Source organism: Danio rerio, chromosome 12 (assembly GCF_049306965.1).
Source record: "Danio rerio strain Tuebingen ecotype United States chromosome 12, GRCz12tu, whole genome shotgun sequence".
Taxonomy (NCBI): domain Eukaryota; kingdom Metazoa; phylum Chordata; class Actinopteri; order Cypriniformes; family Danionidae; genus Danio; species Danio rerio.
Window position 1 is genome coordinate 11,366,219 of NC_133187.1, and position 21,663 is coordinate 11,387,881.

The 21,663-nt window shown below is 35.1% G+C and overlaps 1 protein-coding gene and 2 long non-coding RNA genes across 6 annotated transcripts in view; 2 read left to right on the top strand and 1 right to left on the bottom strand.

Annotated features, from left to right (window-relative positions):
- Nucleotides 1-186: 186 nt before the first annotated feature.
- On the top strand, nucleotides 187-14,757 carry LOC141376766 (uncharacterized). Its single transcript, XR_012387858.1, has 3 exons — nucleotides 187-404; nucleotides 8,760-8,799; nucleotides 13,044-14,757. It is a non-coding gene; the product is annotated as an uncharacterized lncRNA (long non-coding RNA).
- LOC141376767 (uncharacterized) lies at nucleotides 13,042-20,103 on the bottom strand. 2 transcript variants are annotated; one of them, XR_012387859.1, is made up of 3 exons: nucleotides 20,016-20,103; nucleotides 19,048-19,186; nucleotides 13,042-15,411 (listed from the first exon to the last, which is right to left on the bottom strand). It is a non-coding gene; the product is annotated as an uncharacterized lncRNA (long non-coding RNA). The 2 variants fall into 2 exon arrangements; XR_012387860.1 differs by having other exon boundaries at nucleotides 13,042-15,542; nucleotides 20,016-20,099.
- Nucleotides 20,104-20,550: 447 nt separating this feature from the next.
- raraa (retinoic acid receptor, alpha a) overlaps nucleotides 20,551-21,663 on the top strand; it is a 324,831-nt gene continuing 323,718 nt past the window's right edge. For all 3 annotated transcript variants that reach the window (XM_073917403.1, XM_073917404.1, XM_005156052.6), the window contains exon 1: nucleotides 20,551-20,759. The gene's annotated coding sequence lies outside the window, so the exon portion shown is untranslated. The remainder of the gene's footprint in view (nucleotides 20,760-21,663) is intronic.

Consider the following 21,663-nt stretch of genomic DNA (forward strand, 5'->3'; position numbering starts at 1 on the left):
TACTGCCTCAATTTGCAAACTACTTAGTAGCACAAACACGCATAAAAGCAAAACACTTTCATCGCAGGCCACATAAAACAAGCCAGGCGCTGATGTGTAGGAGCATCATATCCAGACATGTGATATGACGCTTTTAGAGCCCACATAAAAGCTAATTAGCATCTAGAGCGGTTGTGGTGATTCTTTCAGATAAATTTGTCTTCCTCCTGGGAGGTTGTTGGGAAAGGGTTAAAGCTGTCTAACGTTCACATCTGGGAGCCATTTAAAACATTCCACAAGGCTTACCACATGTTTTCAGATGGACAAGATCTCGCGAAAGACTCGGCTGTCACAGGGGCTGATGGGTGGAGGAGGACAACGGAAAGCTAAAACCGAAACTACATAATGCTTTCTCCTCCGCACAGGTGGGTGGTGGGAGATATAAGAGTCTGATATGGAAAATTTGTGTTTCTGTGCGTGTGTGCACTGTATGCGATCCGTATGTTATCTCAGTGGTATTATAGAGTTTGTTTGGTTTTCCTATATCTAGCCTTTAACTACCTCCAGACTTTACTCTGATAAAGATCTGTGCTTTACATTTAGCCCCTTTCAGCTTTCAATCAAATCAGCAACACAAAAGGGTGAAGGAATGCTCATGCCTGATTCATGCTTTTCTAACCCACTGAGCAAAAAGATGTGCGAATGATGTCTATTATACAGATGGACGCAATATAGACCTGCTAGGAACATCTAATGTTATATAATATTTTCCCCACTTAAAGTTCCTTGAAAATATAAGAAGTCAAACCAAAAATTATTCAGACACCTTCAACATATTTTCTTCAATATTTCGCAGTTAATTTTCTGTAGTTTACTTTTAACGTCAGATAGCTTAAGAAGAAAGGTACAGTATGCAAGGCATTACAATCAACAGACATTTATTTAAACAGTTAGAATGACAGTTTACACAACTTGTTTAGATGACATTACTGCAGTAGTCAAAGGCTCCAGCTCGAAGGACCAATATTGGGGATTTTCCCACTGAATGCTAGTGAATCGTTATTAACCGCTGCAGTACTCTGGTCAGAGAGTCGGAGTCATCATATTCAGTTTGACTATTTATTGAACAAGATTTGACCATATACACTTGTCAGTGTATTTGAGGTAGTTTCTGAAAATAAATAACAACAAATAATTACAAAAGTGTATCCAATGATTCAACATACCACAATCTACAAATTAAACAACTATTATAGTGTACTGACACGTGACAAGACTGAAAAAATATTTCTGCAAAAACAACAGTACACAGTGTGTAGTGAAAAATACTAAATAATGATATAAAAGTTAATTAATTAACTAAAATTATCCTTAACACAGACATTAGTAATAATGATCACAAATGGCTTTTATCAACATGAGCCATTACACATATTAATATACTGAGACCGTAAAATGAGCGGATGCATTCTAGTGCGTCTAAGCCGCTCATTAAGGAGGATCAAATTACACCCAGCGATCGCTAAACATTAGGAACATCACCTCAATATCAGTTACTACCCTTATATACACTATAATAATCAAAGTCATCAATCACATATGTAAGAGAAACTTACTTTGTCAACTACTTTCTCTTGTAGATAATGCGGTCTCTGAGCAAGCGCACGCTGTCTGACTGACGTGCTGCCGGCTTTCTTAGTGAATACGCAGTTACGCTTAAAGCGTCTATAATGTAGGCATTGCACTACGTCTTTTATGTAAGTCCTTACATACTTATCGTAAACATCACGCAAATCACAGGTCCTAAATTTAAAGGGGAAGAATTTACAACAGTAGGTGACACTTTAATATGGACATTACCGCCGCACCCTGTACTGCCGCCACTCTAAATGAGTAAGAATGTGTTTTTAGGTATATACACAGTTTGGTGGTTATGCCGCCAGGGGGCACAAAGGGACAGGATGCGAATGGACAGAAATAGTCAACTTAATCTCACAGCAATTCGTAATTTTTTAATTTAGTGGCTAATTCGTATGAATTCGTATGATCTAATTCGTATAATTTAGTACGACTTGCTCATCACCCAATGACGGTTGGGTTTAGGTGCCACGCCTTCTTTTTAAAATCGTACAATTTTGTACAACTTGACTTGTACATATTTGTCAAATTAGCCACTAAACTGACAAAACGTAAAATACTTACGTATTCTTGTGAGATCAGGCTGGGCTGGAAGGACATCCGCTGCATAAAACATATGCTGGATAAGTTAGTGGTTCATTCAAATGTGGCGACCACAGATTAATAAAGGGACTAAGCCGAAAAGAAAATGAATAATGGGTGAATGACAGCATCAAAGTCTCCTAATCTCATGTTGAAAGGCCTAACTGACAATTAAATTAATTAAAATGAATTTTGAGAAATGTCTGTATATTTTTCACTAAAAACTAATGCATTAAAAGTTTGGAACTAGGGCACTGGGACTGTGCTGGCTCCGATGTCAACATGGCAGCTTGGCAAACATACATAGTAATTAGGCTTGGAACAAATTTGTTTGCATTTTGTTTTGTTGTTTTACTAGATTGTGTTCAAAGTGGTTAGGGGAGTGCATGTGAAAAAGTTTGTAAAAATCATTTCACAGCCTTCTGACACTTCCAACAAATATACACTATGATTATGTTCCTTAAAGATGACACTACTGTTGCAGAGTATGCAGCAAAATTCTTAAAACATCATCTAAAGACCCATCCCTGAAAACTGTTTTACACAGTAAACATAAAAGCATAGCATATATCTGCCTTTTTAGCAAATGAATCTCACAGCTTGAGCTGTTAACACACCTTTTTTTTCAAAAGCTGAAAGTACCAACAGACATCTTCTTCTCATCATCCAACTGATGAGAGGTCCTGTACAAGTCACAGGGATCGATCATTGTTTTCATATTTCACTATTCTTTTGTTTGATCAAACATAATTCACTATGTTTGGACCACGTCAGACATATAAAAGGATTACTTATGCACATCACCTCAAAAACAGAGGAGAAATGGCCCTGAAGCACACAGCATAAGACAAGAGATGAAAGCTGTCTGTGCTATCTGGGGCTGCTTAGTGATAATAAATGTATTGTTTTCATTTCTGCGCCATGGAAACACCGTGATTCATTCGACAACTGTTTGATATGTGAATATAATTCAGTAAAATAAAAAAAAATGCTAGAACTATATGAGCACCGGCAAGAGCTTTCATTTGAGCTATAACTTTGTAAATGAGTCATATGAAAAAAAATAAAATTAACCAATGTAAAATACCCAGCTCGGGTATCCAAAATACTGTAAAAACCTTTTGTACAGTAGGATAAAAACCAAAGTGATGCATATGTTCTACACTTTCAAACGAAACCACTTACGGGGGTCTGGTACAATGGTAGCCCTTTAAATTTTACCCGGTACCGGGTCTACGGATTTTATCTGGTTAAAACAACTCTCTTTCTGCCTTCAACAAGCATCCATCAAAATATAAAAAATGGAAAACAGTAACAACAGATAACCATGAAACACTTTATTTTAAGGTGTCCAGACTGTCACGGCACCTTTATAATTATGTCATGAACCACAACTGAATGAGATCTTATGCATATTTTTGACAACAGTTATCAAGTGTCATTTGCTCAGTTATGTCATTGTTAATGCAAATGTTACATAGTTTGAGATGTCTCATGCCTGACATAAACAAATACATCACATCTTGTCTGTCTTTTTCATGTGAAGTTTGTTCCTCATCGCTGTAGCTACTGACTTGCATGGTTCGGGACTTGTGGAGGTGTGCATCGATGGATTTGCTTTTTAGTGTTTGGACTTTCAGCAGTGAAAATTAAACCACACTGAACTGAACTAAAGTGAACTGAACTTAAACTGAACTGACACTGTTTCAATTTACTATATTCTTCTATGTTAAGCTGCTTTGACACAATCTACATTGTAAAAGCGCTATAGAAATAATAGCTGAATTAAATAGAACAATATGACACTACCAACACGACATAAAAAGTGTCAATACCACTGATCTATAATCAATCAGTGATCAATGCAAAAAGACACTGTCAAGATTCATTGTCTTGGTAATGTCAAGTAGCCATGACAAAGTTGTGATGTCTTCGGTTAAGTCAAGTTGTCGCAACAAAGACATCTCAAACAACTAAAATAACATACCTCAGTGAATGACACTTATCACAGTTGCCATAAGCATGCATAAAATCTCATTCAAATTCATGACCTGTGTAGTGTTCAGTAAATTGTTATCAGAAAAGTGCAAAGGGGGGCTTTGGGTGCTTGAGCACCTGCCCTTTTTTCTCTTAGAGAGTAAGTGCCCCCTAAAAATGAAAGTGTCAAGATCACCCCCCTCTTCAACTTCACGGACAGATCCAAGACCCCATTCCCCCGCTCTTCAACTTCAATTTATCTGCACACCACTGCCAATTACCACTTGTTATAGTATCTATTAATAAAATATATGTGTGTGATTAACAGAGAATGCTTCCTCTGTATCAGATGCATCTGTTGTAAGTGCTGGGGACAAAATTGTCCATGGCAAAAAGAGATGACAAAAAAAAAAAAAAATGTTGAATGAACATGATTTAATCGTGGCACATTTTATGCATCTAATCCAATCAAGTAAACCTGAACTGCTTTGAACATGTTGTATGAACACAAAGCACATTTGTAGATAAAACATGGTTTCAATATGTCAGTCTAACTTCTTTGCAACTAATTGATTAAAAATGTTTGTATTGTGTTATTCTAATTAAAATGATTCTAATTTACTCAATGTAACACTAAAGCCTTACTTTAACAAAATTATGTCTCGTTAAATCAGCTAGTAAATTTCTTGTTCAATATTGTTGTTTAAATTCATTCATTTTCTTGTCGGCTTAGTCCCTATATTTATCCGGGGTCGCCACAGCGGAATGAACCGCCAACTTATCCAGCAAGTTTTTTTTTACGCAGCGGATGCCCTTCCAGCCGCAACCCATCTCTGGAAAACATCCACACACACACTCATACACTACGGACAATTTAGCTTACCCAATTCACCTGTACCACATGTCTTTGGAATGTGGGGGAAACCGGAGCACCCGGAGGAAACCCACGCGAAGGCAGGGAGAACATGCAAACTCCACACAGAAACGCCAACTGAGCCGAGGTTCGAACCAGCGACCTTCTTGCTGTGAGGCGAAAGTGCTACCCACTGCACCACTGCCTCTGTTGTTTAAATTACATTTTTTTAAATGAATACTATGAAGCAAGATGTAAAATTAAGTAATTCAACACAAAAAGGACAGAAAACATGTTATATAAATATAAATAAATAAATAAATATATATATATATATATATATATATATATATATATATATATATATATATATATATATATATATATATATATATATATATATATTTCTTTTATTATAGCCTTTAGCAGGCACCAATCACATTTAAATAAATTTCTTCTTTAATATTCTGATACAAAATGTTATATAATATCCAAAATTGTAATATGTAATATAAAATGTATAAGAAACATTTAGCCAACAAAATAACCTTGGCTCTTAAGAAAACTGATCCCCAAGCAATACCTGTAGGACGTTAACATCATTTTTATTACCATTTGAGTTTAAACAGCTTTCTTCACTTTGGTACTCCTATTCAAAATGTAAACGTATAAAATGTATAGGAAACATATAGCCAACAACATAACATGCATAACATGCAAGCTCTTGGGAAAACCAATTCCCAAACTGTGCTGAAAACACGCGGTTATACTTCTTCTTGTTGTTTTCGTATGGTGACATCCAAACGCACTACCGCCACCTACTGATATGCGCGAAGTGACTCTCCAGAGTGAGAGTTGTCGATTTGAAGCGTCTCAGTCTCATTGAATCAACATGTTCTGATCAAATTCATTTGATTATTTCTTCAGTTTCAAATAACATGAATTAATCATTTAACATACGTAAACTTGATTTAACTTGATCTGACAAATTTTTATTTTGTAAATCCAATACATGCCTAGTTGATTTTTTTGAGTGTAGTCTCTGTAATGTGTTCCCAAAAATAGTTCCATTAGACTCAAAAATGTGTGTGAGAATATTCTCACTGTGAGCTTGTGGTTAGTATCAGTAGGCTATTTGGCTACTGTAGACTATAGCTAGTGGGTTTATGCAGGGTGTACTTTTTTGTTGGCATAATAATATGTTGTGGGCATTTGTCTGAATTCATTTGAACCCAATAAAAATTCTGTCATAATATCTTTGTTTTATCAATCAAAACTCAAGACATTACTTCCTCCTATGTGAAACAAAAAGGGCAGCTTATTAAATGCTCATTGGCATTTATTGGTTGAGCACTAATGTAAAGGGTCAAAAAAGCACCCGAAATTCCTCCATCACACACATACAAATAAAGATCTGATGCAAAAAGAGTGGGGCGAGGCAGTGGTGCAGTAGGTAGTGCTGTCGCCTCACAGCAAGAAAGTTGCTGGTTCGAACCTCGGCTCAGTTGTGTGTGGAGTTAGCATGTTCTCCCAGCCCAGTCCCCCACAGTCCAAAGACATGCGGTACAGGTGAATTGAGTAGGCTAAATTGTCCGGAGTGTTTGTGTGAATGTGTGTGTGGACGTTTCCTAGAGATGGATTGCGGCTGGAAGGGCATCCGCTGCGTAAAAAAACTTGCTGGATAAGTTGGCGAACCAGGATTAATAAAGGGACTAAGCCGACAAGGAAATTAATGAATGCAAAAAGAGTTGCCAGTGCCAGTTTTGAGCAATAATGAGCAGCATCGCAAATATTACAAGAACAAAACTATCTATATTTGATACATCTATATTTGAGGGTTCTGTCCTTATTATGATCACACCTTGAAACGCCATGTCCTGTTTTTGGTTTCTTTAAATGTCTTTGCTCTGTTTTGCTTTAATGTTTACCAAACTTTAGTCAAACTGACTAGGCTGAAAACTGATTAACCTGAACGCAATCTCATGGCTATTAATAACTTTTTAATAGCTAATTTGTATGAATTCATACGATTTAATTCGTACAATTTAGTACGATTTGCTCATCCCCTAATAATAGTTGAGTTTAGGGGTGGAGTTGGGTGCCACGCCTATTTTTAAAAATTGTAGTTTCATACGACTGAACTCATACAAATTCGTACGAATTAGCCATTTAACTGACAAAACGTCCTTGTGAGATCAGGCTGGACAAACTGTAACAAATGCTGTGAATTAGTTTAAGCCGACACTCTAAACTCTCAGTAAATAAGGTACACAGGGGTAATGTTCTTTAAGGAACAGTTTTGTACCTTGGTAAAAGTTATATGGTACAAACAAGACCTCTTATGATACCTTATGTACCTTTTATGTACTCTTATGTACCTTAGTACAAATGAAATGAAGGTACACAAGTGTTCTTATAAAAAAAGATACATAAGTTTTTGACAACTTCTTTATTACATTATCTATGAAAATAAATATTACTGGACAGGCAAAGTGATTTATGAGTAATTTCCATATTAAAACAAAAATCATCATTTAAAAGCATGTGTTTAAAAAAAACTTGTGAACATTAATTATTAAGTTCTATAATACAAAACCACTGGTAAAACAAAACTATAGGCATTGTAAACTAAACATTTAAGGCATTTTTAATAATCATTTGGTAAGCATTTTCTGATAAATACAGTTTCATTATTGATATCCACACCTTTTGGCATTTGTTTTCCACTACACACGTGAGCTGGCAAAAGTGCCGCATATGCAGTGTTCATGCAGACAATTCAGTATTGTAAAACTAATAAAACATTGTGCATATCTCATTACAATACTTTTGCATAATTCTGTTTCTATTTTGAAATTAAGTATATTAAATGAACTTTTATATGATTACAAATGTATTGTGCAATTTTTTTTTACATATTGTACATAGGGAATGTACAAACGTTACATTTCAGTAACGTTTTTGTGAAAAGTGTTGTGAAATGTTTAGGAAAAAATAGATCTTTTGAATTATGCTAAAGCATTTTTTTATTCTTTATTGTAAATGGGAAAGGTGCATTTACACAAAAAGAAACTTTAAAAAAACATGGTTTAAAAATGTATTTGATGTTTTATATTTAGTTAAAATAAATTTACACATTTTGGATATCCAGTAGCAAAATGTCTTTAAATAGTTCTTGAAGGAACACATTTGTCACTGTAGTGGTACCTTCATGGATCAGATTTGTACCTTTGATGAAGGTACACTATTGTATCTGCAGGTTTTAAAAACCAAAGGTACATTTTGGTTTTCACAGTAAAATCATGTCCTTAAAGGTACAAACTGCAATGGTACAATTCATCAAGTACAATTCTGTTCCATAAAAAAGTACTGCCCTAGTGACAAGGGTTTGTACCTTCTTTACCGTCCTTTACCTTCTTTTAACAACATTGTACCATTTTTTTCCCGATAGCATACAAGCTGACCAAGTATCTTTTATGTATTTATTATTTAAATTTATTTATTTATTTATGGGTGAGCTTAAAATGTACACAGCGAACCTTCATTGCAAGCTAGTCAAATTTAAGTATGCGGCTTCTGTAATAAACATCATAAAGTGCAGTGCTCTCTGTTAGTCTCTTTAATGCCATCACAGTCAGCCTATCAAATTGACTGACAAGCAAAGCAATGTAAGTTGGCATCTGTCAGAATGGACTGATTAAACTGAGTGCAATACTGTCTTCTCTTCCAGGGTCTGAAGAGTTTGTCCATTCTAGGAAGAGGACCTCGAGGTGGGCAGGGCTTCACTTGGATCCAATTCTGATTTCAGACTGTGCGATGATACTGATACTTTATTTGTCCGCTTGGCACCAGCATGTTAGCTAAGATACCGAAAATGTTTTTCTTGGGAGGGTCACATCTCTGGCTGCGAGAAGCAGCATGGCTCTCAATGGATGTTGATTGGGTGGGCTAATGTTACTCCTAAAATAGGTCTGGGCTAAAGCCTGGTGTAGAAACCATCTAACATGATATTAACCAGGGTGTTGATGAAACACCTGCTGGGATCATACCGGGTAGCCAGCTGAAGAAACCAGGATTCACTTCCTGTACCACATTATTTACCCCATACCTCTTTTTTATTATGCTGCATATCGAATGATGGGTTGTGCTTCTCGGGAACTTTCATTTAAAATCACTAAAACAATCAAATAATAAAGATGTGCTACAAATAATTAACTTACATATTAAAAACAGAGTGAGATGTGCGTTGGCCTCCATCATGAGTTTTAACCTGACATGTATCACTTATCACAGGAGGTTAGAGTATCCAAAATATATTCTCAAGTAAAAAGCACCAGAGGAAACTTTTACTTAAAGGGGACCTAGTTTACTTTTTTAAAAGATTCAATATTAATGTAACGGAGGCCAGCTAGTAGCAACACGTTAACGCTTTACAGCCGCACCTAGTTGAGATGACAGGGAGCTTCTGTAACCACAGGAAATGCAAACGGCTAAAGTTTAAGGAAGACACAATGAAAAGTACACAGGTTTGCAACCCACCAAAAGTTACAAACAATGGCGCCGATGAGAGTGTTCATGTGATGAATGTTGATCCGTCAGCTGAGATTGATTGAGTCTTTTCAGAGAAAGTGCTGAAAGACTCTGTGGATCGGCTGTTTAATTGCCCGAATCTCGATACCTTTGCATTCACTGCATGTTCAGCACAAATGGCCGCTAAATGTAAAATCTCTGTTGCGCATTAGCAGGGAGACGATGAAGGCTCTTGTGTTGAGCCCAATAAACCTTACATCTAAAAATAGAGCAAGGGTGTTCCTTTGGTGACATCGCTTCGACTCGCACTCTGAAAATAGCGGACATGAAACAACAAACTGAGTATATGGTAATGCGTGCCTGTCAATCAATGATGCTGGGCGGGAGAACCGCACTCCTAAGTCAAGTTGCGGTCGGTCTCAAAACCGATCCAATTGATCCACCGTTTTTCTGTTGATAACTTGTAAAAAAAAAAAAAAAAAAAAGAAAACACTGGGTGTGTTTATATTATCCCAATATCACGGTCTATATACACTAAACCTACACACATGTCTGTCCAAACTGCTTGAAAAATTGATTTTTCACCATAGGTGCGCTTTAAGTAAAAGTTACAATTTTAAAAGTTACTCAAGTAAGAGTAAAAAGTATCAAACGAAAAAAATAAATATTCAAGTAAACAGTAACTAGATAATTTTGATTTTGAAACTATTACTTTTGACAACTTGGAGTGAAAACTAAACTTCTACGTGTGATCTGATCTGATAAACTAGCATGTCTTTAGTCATCATACCAACAGTCTTGTATGCGCTAAACAAAAGTGAGAGAGCAACCTCCCGCAACACAACCTTTCCAACATAGCATCACGATGAATCATATTTTATTACCAATAGAAACTAGAAACAAATGGAACTAGCAGAGTAAGAGAAAAAAATTTTTCTCAAAAATTGTTCTTTAGTAAGAGTAAAAGTAAATCTTTAGATGTTCGCAAAAAGTTACCCAACAATTCGTTACGACCCACCTCTGATCACTAGCGTATCTGTGGCCAAAGCTCTTTTAAGTTCACTGTGTTTTGTTCCTTCAGATTATTTTGTCTTATTATTCCTCACAGTACAGTATTATGTCATTTATGTCTGTTAATTTGCTCCAGAAAGATTGGATTAGAGTTTATGGGATCATTCAGGGTCTGCAGAAAGTAACCTGTTTATTCTAATAAAGTGCATTTAATATTAAATACAGTAAATCAACCTTGAGGGCAATAATGACATCTCATTTTACCTGGTTTTATAAAACATGTAACTGATTGTTTACATGTTAAGGGCACAATTCAGACATCGCATAATGAGGTATAGAAAAAAATCTATGTTTTATATCATACTTAGCCTATACACTGTAATTTTACTGTTACTTGCTTTGTCAGAACAATTTACCCAGAGCTTTTTAAATATTGAGTAACACTTTATTTTACTTATGATATCCTTATATGTGTTCAATGTACTTATTAATAACAACAAAGCACACAAAAGTAAACCTAAACAAACCCTCAAACACAGTAGTGCACAAAGCTAATCAATATTACTAAATACTAAAATGCCTAGTTACACTGTAACAAGGATCCATAAAATTAGTATAAGCTAGTATTGGTTAATCTTTCATGAAAAAGATTATGGGCCCTATGATACACCCGGCGTAATAAGGCGCAAGACATGCTTGGTGTGATTTGTTGCTATTTTCAAACCAACGCAACCCCAATTTCCCTGCTTTGTGCCACGTTAATTATGTTAAATAGCAAATCTATTAGCCCCGCTTTGTGGACTCATGGGTGTTCTGATCTAGACTGGAGGTGTGTTAAGGCGCATTGCTATTTTGAGGAACTAGACTGCGCCATTGACCAGCTGAAGTCCAGCGCAGAGCGTGTTAGTTGTGTGCCTACACAATGCCTACACATTGCTTAATACACACATGATGTACAGCAATCAACAAATATCTTTACAAAAGAAAAAGAATAAAAGGATTAAACTATTACAAAAATTATTATCTATAAATATAAAAACCTCTACCTTCATGCCTTCATCTTGGGGGCTTTATCAGTTTATTAATAACAATTTGCTTTTGTATAATGTTATTATTATTAGTAATAGTATTTATTATATGCATATTTATATTTGTTTTAATAAAAACCAGCTTAGATTTGTCCACCTGTTGGGGTTTGAAGATGTATGCATCACCATATGAGGCATAAGAATAGGACGTGTGTTTGGATATAAATTAGAAATTAATTTAGAAATAGTTTTGAAACAAATCTTTGCGCTTAACAAACGAAATTAAATATATAGGCTAATGGATATCTTCAGTGGAGTGCATAGAACACCTTCCTTATCCACAAAAGCAGTAAAGAGTAAAAGTAAAGAGAAAGAGGCCAATTGGAGGAGGCTCATTTTTTATCCCTGTGCTGCAGATGGTCTGTTTAACTGTTTTCTTGCTAGTGAAGCGATCAGTTTTTCTTCTTACAAATTCCGCCATATAAATACCAAATGCATCATAGCGTGACACAACTGACTCTTAAAGGAAATGAGAGATAAGACTCTGATTACTTTAATGCACATTATGCTCAAAACACACCCATAACTCAATAAGAGATTAAGCACAACCCTGTTAGACCATAAACCAGGACGCAAAGTGTATTTTTTCGTCCTTAAAATAGAAAAAGTAGATTTGGACATGCCCTTAATGCTTTTGCAGCATGCACTTTAGACTTTGCGCCTAGATCGTCAAAGTAGAGCCCTATATGTTTTTATTATACTGAACAGGTTCTTGTATTTCAACTATATTTAAATAACTTTGTGCAGATAATATGATATTACTGAAATAAAAGGCCACTTAGGTGTGCTTAAAAGAGTATATTTTGTTTCTTAACACTTTTTAAAAGTACACTTTAATATTTAATTTAATTAGATTTTTACACTTAATTTTAAACTTTTGGAGAGAAATACATTTAAAATACAACTTTTCCCATGCTTTAACGCAGTACACTTATACTGATGGGACTGTGTAAATTATAGTAGCTCATATAAAGTACTTGAGTATACCTTTGCATGAATAAATTTATGTTAATAATACGGTAATACATGTAAGGACAATGTATTTTGAAAACCCATAAATCTAAAATTGCATATTTGTCAGAATAAATGTTACTACAAAAAATATAATATAATATAATATAATATAATATAATATAATATAATATAATATAATATAATATAATATAATATAATATAATATAATATAATATAATATGATATAATATAATATAATATAATATATTGTACATGCATATTATAGATGCATGTTTCAATTGAAAATTACAAAAATATTTTAATTTACCATAAATGCTTATAGCTAAAACTTGCATTATTGCTTCTAATATTTCAAAGACTGTAATAGATTTTTATTTAATTGCAATTGATTCATTTTTTTCTTCTTTTAGGCTTAGTCCCTTTATTAATAAGGGATCGTCACAGCGGAATGAACCACCAACTTATCCAGCACATGTCTCAGGCAGCCGATGTCCTTCCAGCTGCAACATTAATTTCAATTCATTATAGTTAATTGTCTGGAAAAAAATCTGTGTCCACCTTGAGAATGTTGTTTAAAAGTATATCTATGTCATTTCTGTTAAAGGTAATTCATTTAAAGGTATATGTTGTGTATATTTTGTGTATTCATTTAAAGGTATATGTGTGCGTAAGTCTACATCTTTTTCAGAGAGCTTGACCTAAATGAATAATTTATGGTTACAATGTGTATTTCTTGCTGGATAGAAACATGTTGAAATATTAATGGCAAAATTATTTATAAATGTAATGTATTTCAGTCAAGCACTCCTTTAGGTCCACCTCTTTATTCTTTAAACAGCTGCTGAACAGCTTGCACAAAACTGGAGGATAGTGCAGTTTGTTAAATCTATTGTTGATTCAGGGTGCATCTATCATATGAACATAATACCTTAAAACCCTTCTACTTCTGTACATGTCAAGATTGCATTTTTTTTAAGTTCAAATCCTTTAGGATGACATAAAGCAACATCGTATTTGAACTGGACTATTAAAAATGATAATAATGACAAACACAAACCAATTGTACTATTTGATATTTAATTAAATTCACTAAAATCAGAGTTGTTTATCTGTCCTGTATTTCTGTGTCAGCCTGAACACAGTACATCCACTGTAGCAGCAATGTTAGCTTGTCTGTCACATTGTTTAAATACCAACACTATGAATGTCTCATAAGGCAGGCATGGTGCTCTTTATAGAGCTTATTTTGAACATTGTGCGGAAGACGCTTTACAACGTGTGAAAAATGGCTCATTTACAATGTCTTAAATCTAGAACGTAATATCCCAGACTTCCTTCACGCCTGTGGTTTCCATTACAGTCAGTGCATGAGTCAAGTGATCAGACTAAACTACGCATTAAGGCAAAATATTCAACAGGACAGTTGGTCTATGTAAGGCTAGTCACTTTAGGGCTTTGGTTTCTGGAAACATAATAAATGTTAACCAGTGTTTCACCACAAAAGCCTTTTTAGTGATTTAGGAGTGTTGTTTAACTCATTTTATCTTTCAGGCCAAAATACTGTCAGAACAAGACATTCTTGAAATAATGTTTAGTGTCATCCAGTGTACACTCAAACAAATCTGTTTGCTTTTTGTTCAATCTACTTATATAAAATTAACTGAAACAACACAAGTATTGAGTTTTATTTTAGTACAATTTTTTATGTTCAATCTACTTAGACTAAAAAATGTTGGGTTCCACACAATTCCTTCATGTTGTTTCAACACAAATCGGTTAAGTTAACTTAACTGTTTATACAAATTTAAGTAGATTGAAGATAAAACAGAATTATTAGCCCCCCTGAATTATTTGCCACCCTGTTTATTTTTCCCCAATGTATGTTTATCGGAGAGATTTTTTTTAAACATTTCTAAACATAATAGTTTTAATAACTCATTCTAATAAAGGATTTATTAAAAAAAATTCTATAAGGGGCTAATAATTTTGTCCTTAATATGGTGTTTAAAAAATTAATAACTGCTTTTATTCTAGCCACAATATTATAAATGAGACTTTCTCCAGAAGAAAAAATATTATTAGACATACTATGAAAATTTTCTTGCTCTCTTAAACATCATTTGGAAAATATTTAAAAAGGAAAAAAAAAAAAAAAAGCAAAGGGGGGCTAATATTTCTGACCTCAACTGTAGGTCCCCCTCCCAAAAAAACTGAAGGATTGTGTCAATTTAGCTCATAATAAATAAGTCATTTGAAAAAGCAGCAAACATCATTTTGTGACTGTACATTTGTAAAAACTAATACGTTATCTTAATACATTCATGTTGACCCAACACATTTTTGTACAGTTTAAGCTATGCTTTAAAAAAGTAATTAATTGCTAATTAATTAAATAAATAAAATTGTATTGAAGATTACTTTTCTAATTACTTTGTCTGAAAAATAAGAATTTTTACTAACTTATCCAAAACCACTGTAACAATGTATTCAATATATTTTGCTGACTCAAATGTATATTTACATGTATCGCAAATGTTTCAAAGAAGGTTCAAATCCAGATGAATAAGCAATATTAAGTGACACAGACCGTGTCCTTTGTTGCCATAATAATAACATCATCCAACCTCAATTTCCAGTGAAATAAGGAGGAAGTGTGAGTGCAGAAACATGAAAGTTGTTATTTTCCTTACATCCTGTATAAATATGGAGGAGCAATGTAAAGTATTCAAAACTTACCATGGTAGAATGAAGCAGACTGGCTGAAATCTGGGCTGAAATCTGTTGAAGGGAACGTGATGCATCATAAAAGCAGTGGACATTTTATTATGCCACAGTCAATCATGTGGGAAGAAGCTGCACTTTTATTATACTTTTTTTTCGTTTGGATCGTTAATAGTGCACTGTGCAATCTAAAAAAAAACACACAACAAATTAAAGCATCTTTAGTGTTTCCATGTTTTTTTTAAAGGAATAATAATCCAAGATGTATGAAATCATTAGCATGGTGACACAAGAACATAAATGAAACGGCCCATGTCACTAGTTAAAACTGTATTTCTCTAGATTTGAACATTCTTCAATAATTGGGATAACATTTAAGTCCTTAAAATAACACTGCTGTAGTGTTCAAGAAATATTTAACTCAACAATTATTATACAAATGTTCGACTTTTTGACTTTGGCAAAGGGTTTTGATACTTTACACTAGATGGACAATTTTATCCAAAGAAATTTACATTACATTCAGAATTCCTGCTGCTGGTTAAACCAATGTTTACAGTCAAGAAAATGTGCATTTAACTTCTAATTTGGCATAAAGTTTTTGACCAATGACTGATAATGATAATTGGGACATTTCACTTTTATATTCCCTGCAGCAATAAATTCTAATATTCATCCTGTCATGTGGCAACATAAGAACGGTTTTAAAGAAGTACAATTTAAATAAAACAATTTAAAAACTTCTTATAAAATATTATTGAAATGATTGAATTCAATTGAATTTAACAGTAAGAGCTTAAGGCGTTGCTTGGTCACTTGCGTTTTTGTGTGTGCAAAAAAAAAAATCCACATTTCCAGGTAATCAGCAGTTCTATAAAATAATCCTGAACTTATGTGTATCTGTCTGAGGGGATTTTATGGATGACTGTCTTCATGTTGGGCATGATGAGTGACAGGGTGGCCGTCTTTTCATTACACAGGACAGTCGTGACTCTTTTTAGCAGTTTAGGCAGGTTTACTATTTCTTCAGCGTCGCTGATGTCAGCGCTATCAAGTGTATCATGTTGACGTGCATTTTTGTGTACCTCTGTACTCAAAAGAGTTAATGATCGTCGTAATCATAACTTTAAAATGCGATATGATTATTTATATAATGTGCACGCTTTCTCTTTCATTTCCACTGCTGTTCATACTTCCCACGCGGCTCCTGAACGATCACTCTGTTCCACAAACTGAATTTTGAACGTTTGTCACAGTGTTGAATGCTGAATGTTAGTCACAACCTGCAGGTTCTGTTCACTAAAGCAGACGCGCGCACGTCTATCATAGTCCTCCCTCTGTAGTAACAGCTCACAGTCAGCTCACGCCATGTGTGATTTTGCGGCTGCCAGTACATCATTATATAAAGATAGAATGATATTTTAGGGTGATTTGTTCCTTATAAATACAGTATGTGACTCTTTCAACACCATTAGGAGGTATCCATGTCGCTGTGCAAAGTATGTAAATCACTGTGAAGACTTTAAAACTTCGGCTATGTTTGACCCAGTATGCGTGTCAAAAAGCGGACGAGTCTAAAGCAATGACTGTACAACCGAAATGTTGCCAGACGTCTGATTTTGAGAGGATGGGCCATCCTCTATTTCAACTCCACTCATCTTGGTCTGCTAACGTTACTGCTGCTGCAATCTGAACTCACGTGCGACAGCAGGTGGAACGTAGCTCACGTGCAAACAGCTCAACTAATAAGAGAAAACGGACGTCATATCGTAATGAAATCGTCATAACGCCACGATGCATATTGTGACATTTTTGCATCGCAATAAATTGTACAACGATAAATAGTTACACCCCTAATATATATATATATTAGGGATGTAACGGTATTGTAAATACCGTCATACCGCAATATTAATTTTTTTCGATATTACCGAAGTCGCATGACTCGGTAAAACTATAGGTCTTCTGAGAAAATTTGCTCAGGCGAATGAAGCGAACGGGAGGTAACGAAAACTACAATTGCCATCAGCCCATGCTTGACCATCATCCGTTGCGGTCTGTTGTTGCTACATATCCAGTAATGCGGAAATGGAGTGTGCTGCTAGAGCGGGGATGAAAAGAGCTGGAAAACTCTAAAGCAGGTCGCACACCAGAAGCGCCACTCAGCGCCGCGACACGGCGCGTACATGACAGATTAAAGTATAGCAGGTCGCACACCAGAAGCGCCGCTCGGCGCCGCGACACGGCGCGTACATGACAGATTAAAGTATCGCACACCAGACGCGCACATTCGAATGATATTTAACATGAAACTAATCAGATGGCGCTCTGTGGCGCGGCTGAAAAATGAACTGCGTCCTGAGCCGTCGCCGGGTGCCGCCGACAGCCGCCGACTTGCGGCGCCGGTGTGTGTATCCTGATAGAAACCTATGATTAGAATTCTAAAATGCATGGCGCTGCGCGGCGCGCCGCCGAGCGTCGCTTCTGGTGTGCGACCTGCTTTACACGCACAGTTCAGTCCTGCATTATCTCCGTGTAAGTTCAGACTTCGCAAGTTTGATCAAGGCTGCAGTCTCTTCTTCTCAGTTTGATATGGAAAAGCAGATTATACCGAGGACACGGGTAAATCTTCAAAGGGAACCATGTACTTTATAACTTCATTCACATCACCCTGGCTTCGTTGTTTCACTTTCTCAACAATAAAATGTAAACATGATTTAAGGAACTGCCTATTTTCATTTTAATATTAGCAACTTAGACAGCAGAAATGTTGAGGCGTCGTGCTGCATATATGAGCGTCATCTTCACTGTGTGCATATTTATAACAAAACGGAGCCGATAACAACTGCCTCCTTTCAATTTCAGTGAAAATACGAAACACACCCTCTCTTTTGCTGAGTATCAGTTTTAAGAATCGATAATGGCCATTTTAAAAGTATAACATACAATAAGTTTATACATTATAGGAAATAAAGGCAAGCGATCAGTCAATATACAGAATGTACGTGGTTACATTAATCATTAACTTATCTTTGCGCTCAGCCAAAACACGTTACCTGAGAACAAGTAATAGATTCCAATGCCCAAAGTCAGGGAATATGTCGTTAGATAAAGACAACAAGATAAATGAAATATCCCGTTTAATAAATATAGTGAGATTAGATCCAGCGGGAGATGCTTGATGAGAAGTCTGACTAGCAGAGCTCTCATCTGGGTAGATGGGCTGAGTGTGATTAAATGTTGAATGTGATGAGTTTTCAACAATACTAAATTGAAACTTTATTTTTTTACATGGTTTAATAGTTTTTTGTTATTAAAATTGAAGTTCCTGTTTCAAAGCTTACAGATAGATGGCTAATTTGTATGTCATTTATACTTTTGGCACTTTTTTGGAGTATTTTCATAAGTTTTGTTTTTTCCTGTAAATGATTCAATAAATACCGTACCGTGACATTCATACCGAGGTATTACCGTACCGTGAAATTCTGATACCGTTACATCCCTAAATATATATATATATATATATATATATATATATATATATATATATATATATATATATGCACACTCAAAATTATACTTAAACATTCAGATATTTATCTTAGAAATAAACAGTTTACATAAAAACACTGACATGTATTCTGCAGAAGCATTACTAAATTCAAACATTTACAAAAGTTAAGGCATAAAAACCTCTTTGTGTCTGCATAGCTGTTAGATGGACAGTCCTCAGTGCAGCACCCTGTGTCTGTACGTGCAGCTGCTGGTGCCTCTGGAGCAGCACTAGATCCTGCCACCTCATCTTCTTTTGTGACAAATTTCAGCTTTGACCCTGCATGTACAATACAGAAGAATTTAGTCATTTAAAGAGCAACTCATGACACACCATTAAAACCATGGGTTAGTCAAGTACTCTTCATAATGTGTCTAAACTACAAGCAAAATGTGGATTTACCTTGCACTATAATCTATAGTGACAAACATTGACCCTTGCTGTCAGTATAAATTAAAGGCATTTGCAGTTTGAAGAAATGAGTGTAATTTTAAACAAAAACGTTTATTTAACATTCAGAACAATAATTAAACATTAAGGGATGCATGTAATTAAAAATGGTTTATGGCTTGTGACTTTACATTTTATATTCAGAAATCAAAGAATATTAGTCAGTTTTGTTATTTCATATTGCAATAATGTGCAAAAATGGAAACAACTGGCCTAAAAACACACTAATCTACCTATGGAAAGACTAAAGAGACTATATTGTCATTGCAGCGATACAACGAAATGAACTTATCAGCTCTCAGAGAGAACAGCAGCAATAAGCAAAGATAACTGAACTAAATTATAACAAACAATACATACAGTGAAATAATTGTGCAGTGCATGTGTATGTACAGTAGCTGGTGTGCAAACAGATTTGTAAAGTATTGCACAAGTTAATAATAGTAATAAACTGAGCTTATGTATTTAGAAGCTACATGGGGAAGAGGGGCAAACTTGGTTTATAACAAAAAGTCATAAAAGGTATCCTATCATAGTTTCAAGCACAATGCGTTAGCCTCAAAAATGTACTCGAACAGCCAAAAATATGTTCCCAGATTCATAGACATAAGTTACCTAAAAAGTAATTCACGGGATTCATTTTGTTCTTTTTACTTACTTTTTTACGGCTTTTGTCTTTTCCCTGTTGTCTTTGGGTTGCTAGCATCAATTAAAATTATAGGCTGCTAGTAGCCGCAAAGATAAGTGGGACGGGGCGCGCATATGCGTGCACGGAAAAAAAAAGTTGTCACATATATATTTTTTTTGCTTTAGACTCCGCCATAAATTGCACTTTTTAAATGTATTTGCAACATATTATCAATATTTTATTTACAATCAGTTTATGTTAATATTTAGTTAGTAATATATTTAATATTTAGTTTATGATATGTATGTTTTTATTGAACTATTGCTTTATAACCGACCTTGATTAAATATTATATAAGTGATATGATACACATTAAACCATATAGCTTAAGGCTGTAGACACGCGCGCGCACACAGATGTGTTACAGGATGTTATGATGTTAAATAAAAAGCAGAGGCAGCAGTGAGAGACTGAAGGATGGAGATGAGAGAGTTAAGGGGACTTTTAGGAAATGGGGCGGGTTCATTTACTCGTGTTAGGTTTCACACACACACACATACACTATACACAGCACACATGACTCTCCAATGGCCGCTGCTTCATACGCGGTTGTGTCTCAACTTTGACTAAAACACATCTGAAGGCTCTTAATGGGGCGTTTATTGTTCTTTTCCGGAGCGGACGGGAACTTTACTGCAGCATTGCCCTGATCAAACTGCGCGGCAGCAGGACTGAGGCGGTGAGTGGCAGCGGGGGCGGAGTCAACAGGTTCAGGTATTTATTCCAGATCTTCATTTGCTCTCTCACCTTTACATGCCGGAGGTGTTTTTGTTTAGAGGCTAAATGGGCTGCCGGACACTGACAGGTTAACTTTGCAAGTTTTGTTTTGCACCAACGGACCAGTTTACTGCGACTAAATATATTTGGATATATGCTTCTCATAAATCATGCCTAGAAAGCAACTGTGAGGTTTTGACAGTCAGTTTTGATTGTTTATGTAGCTGTGAACGTTGGTCTATATTTCACTGTTTGGCTGAAATGACAACCAGATGGTGTACACCTACATATGAATAGTGTCAAAAAAAGATATAAATTCAGTAAATTCTAAAGTTTGTATAAAGCTGTAATATTGTACAGTTCATAAGGTAATTTAGTGTCATAACATCGAAATATCATATGCTGATTTAGATGTACTATGTAGCTTACATTGTAGCTTTATGCACTTGAAGAAAAAACAACATACATTAGCGCTGTCACCACATCCAATATTGATACTTTTGTTAAATCCTAATATATATTTTTTAATTTAAATGTATTTTGAGGGGATAAACATGACTGATGTTTTAATTTGAACTTTTTTGTTTGTTTCTCTCTTCATCTAATTATGTATTCGTCTTTTATGCACAGGTCTTTGTAATGTAAAAAAAAATATAATATAATTCTTCAAGACAAAAATGGCTGAAGTAAGATACTCTGGTTATTTATAGTGGTTAAGGAGTCGTCTGATTGGTAAATCAGTGTTAGCTAACGTGGACCAGGTGCTATCAATCATAAGCACGTGCTCCTCTAGAAATTAGTTTATAAATAATCTTCACTTGTCATTTTTGCTGTTGTTTTGGTGGTCAGTGAACATAATGTGCAAATTGAGTTTTTGCAAATCTTCAAAAACATGCATGTG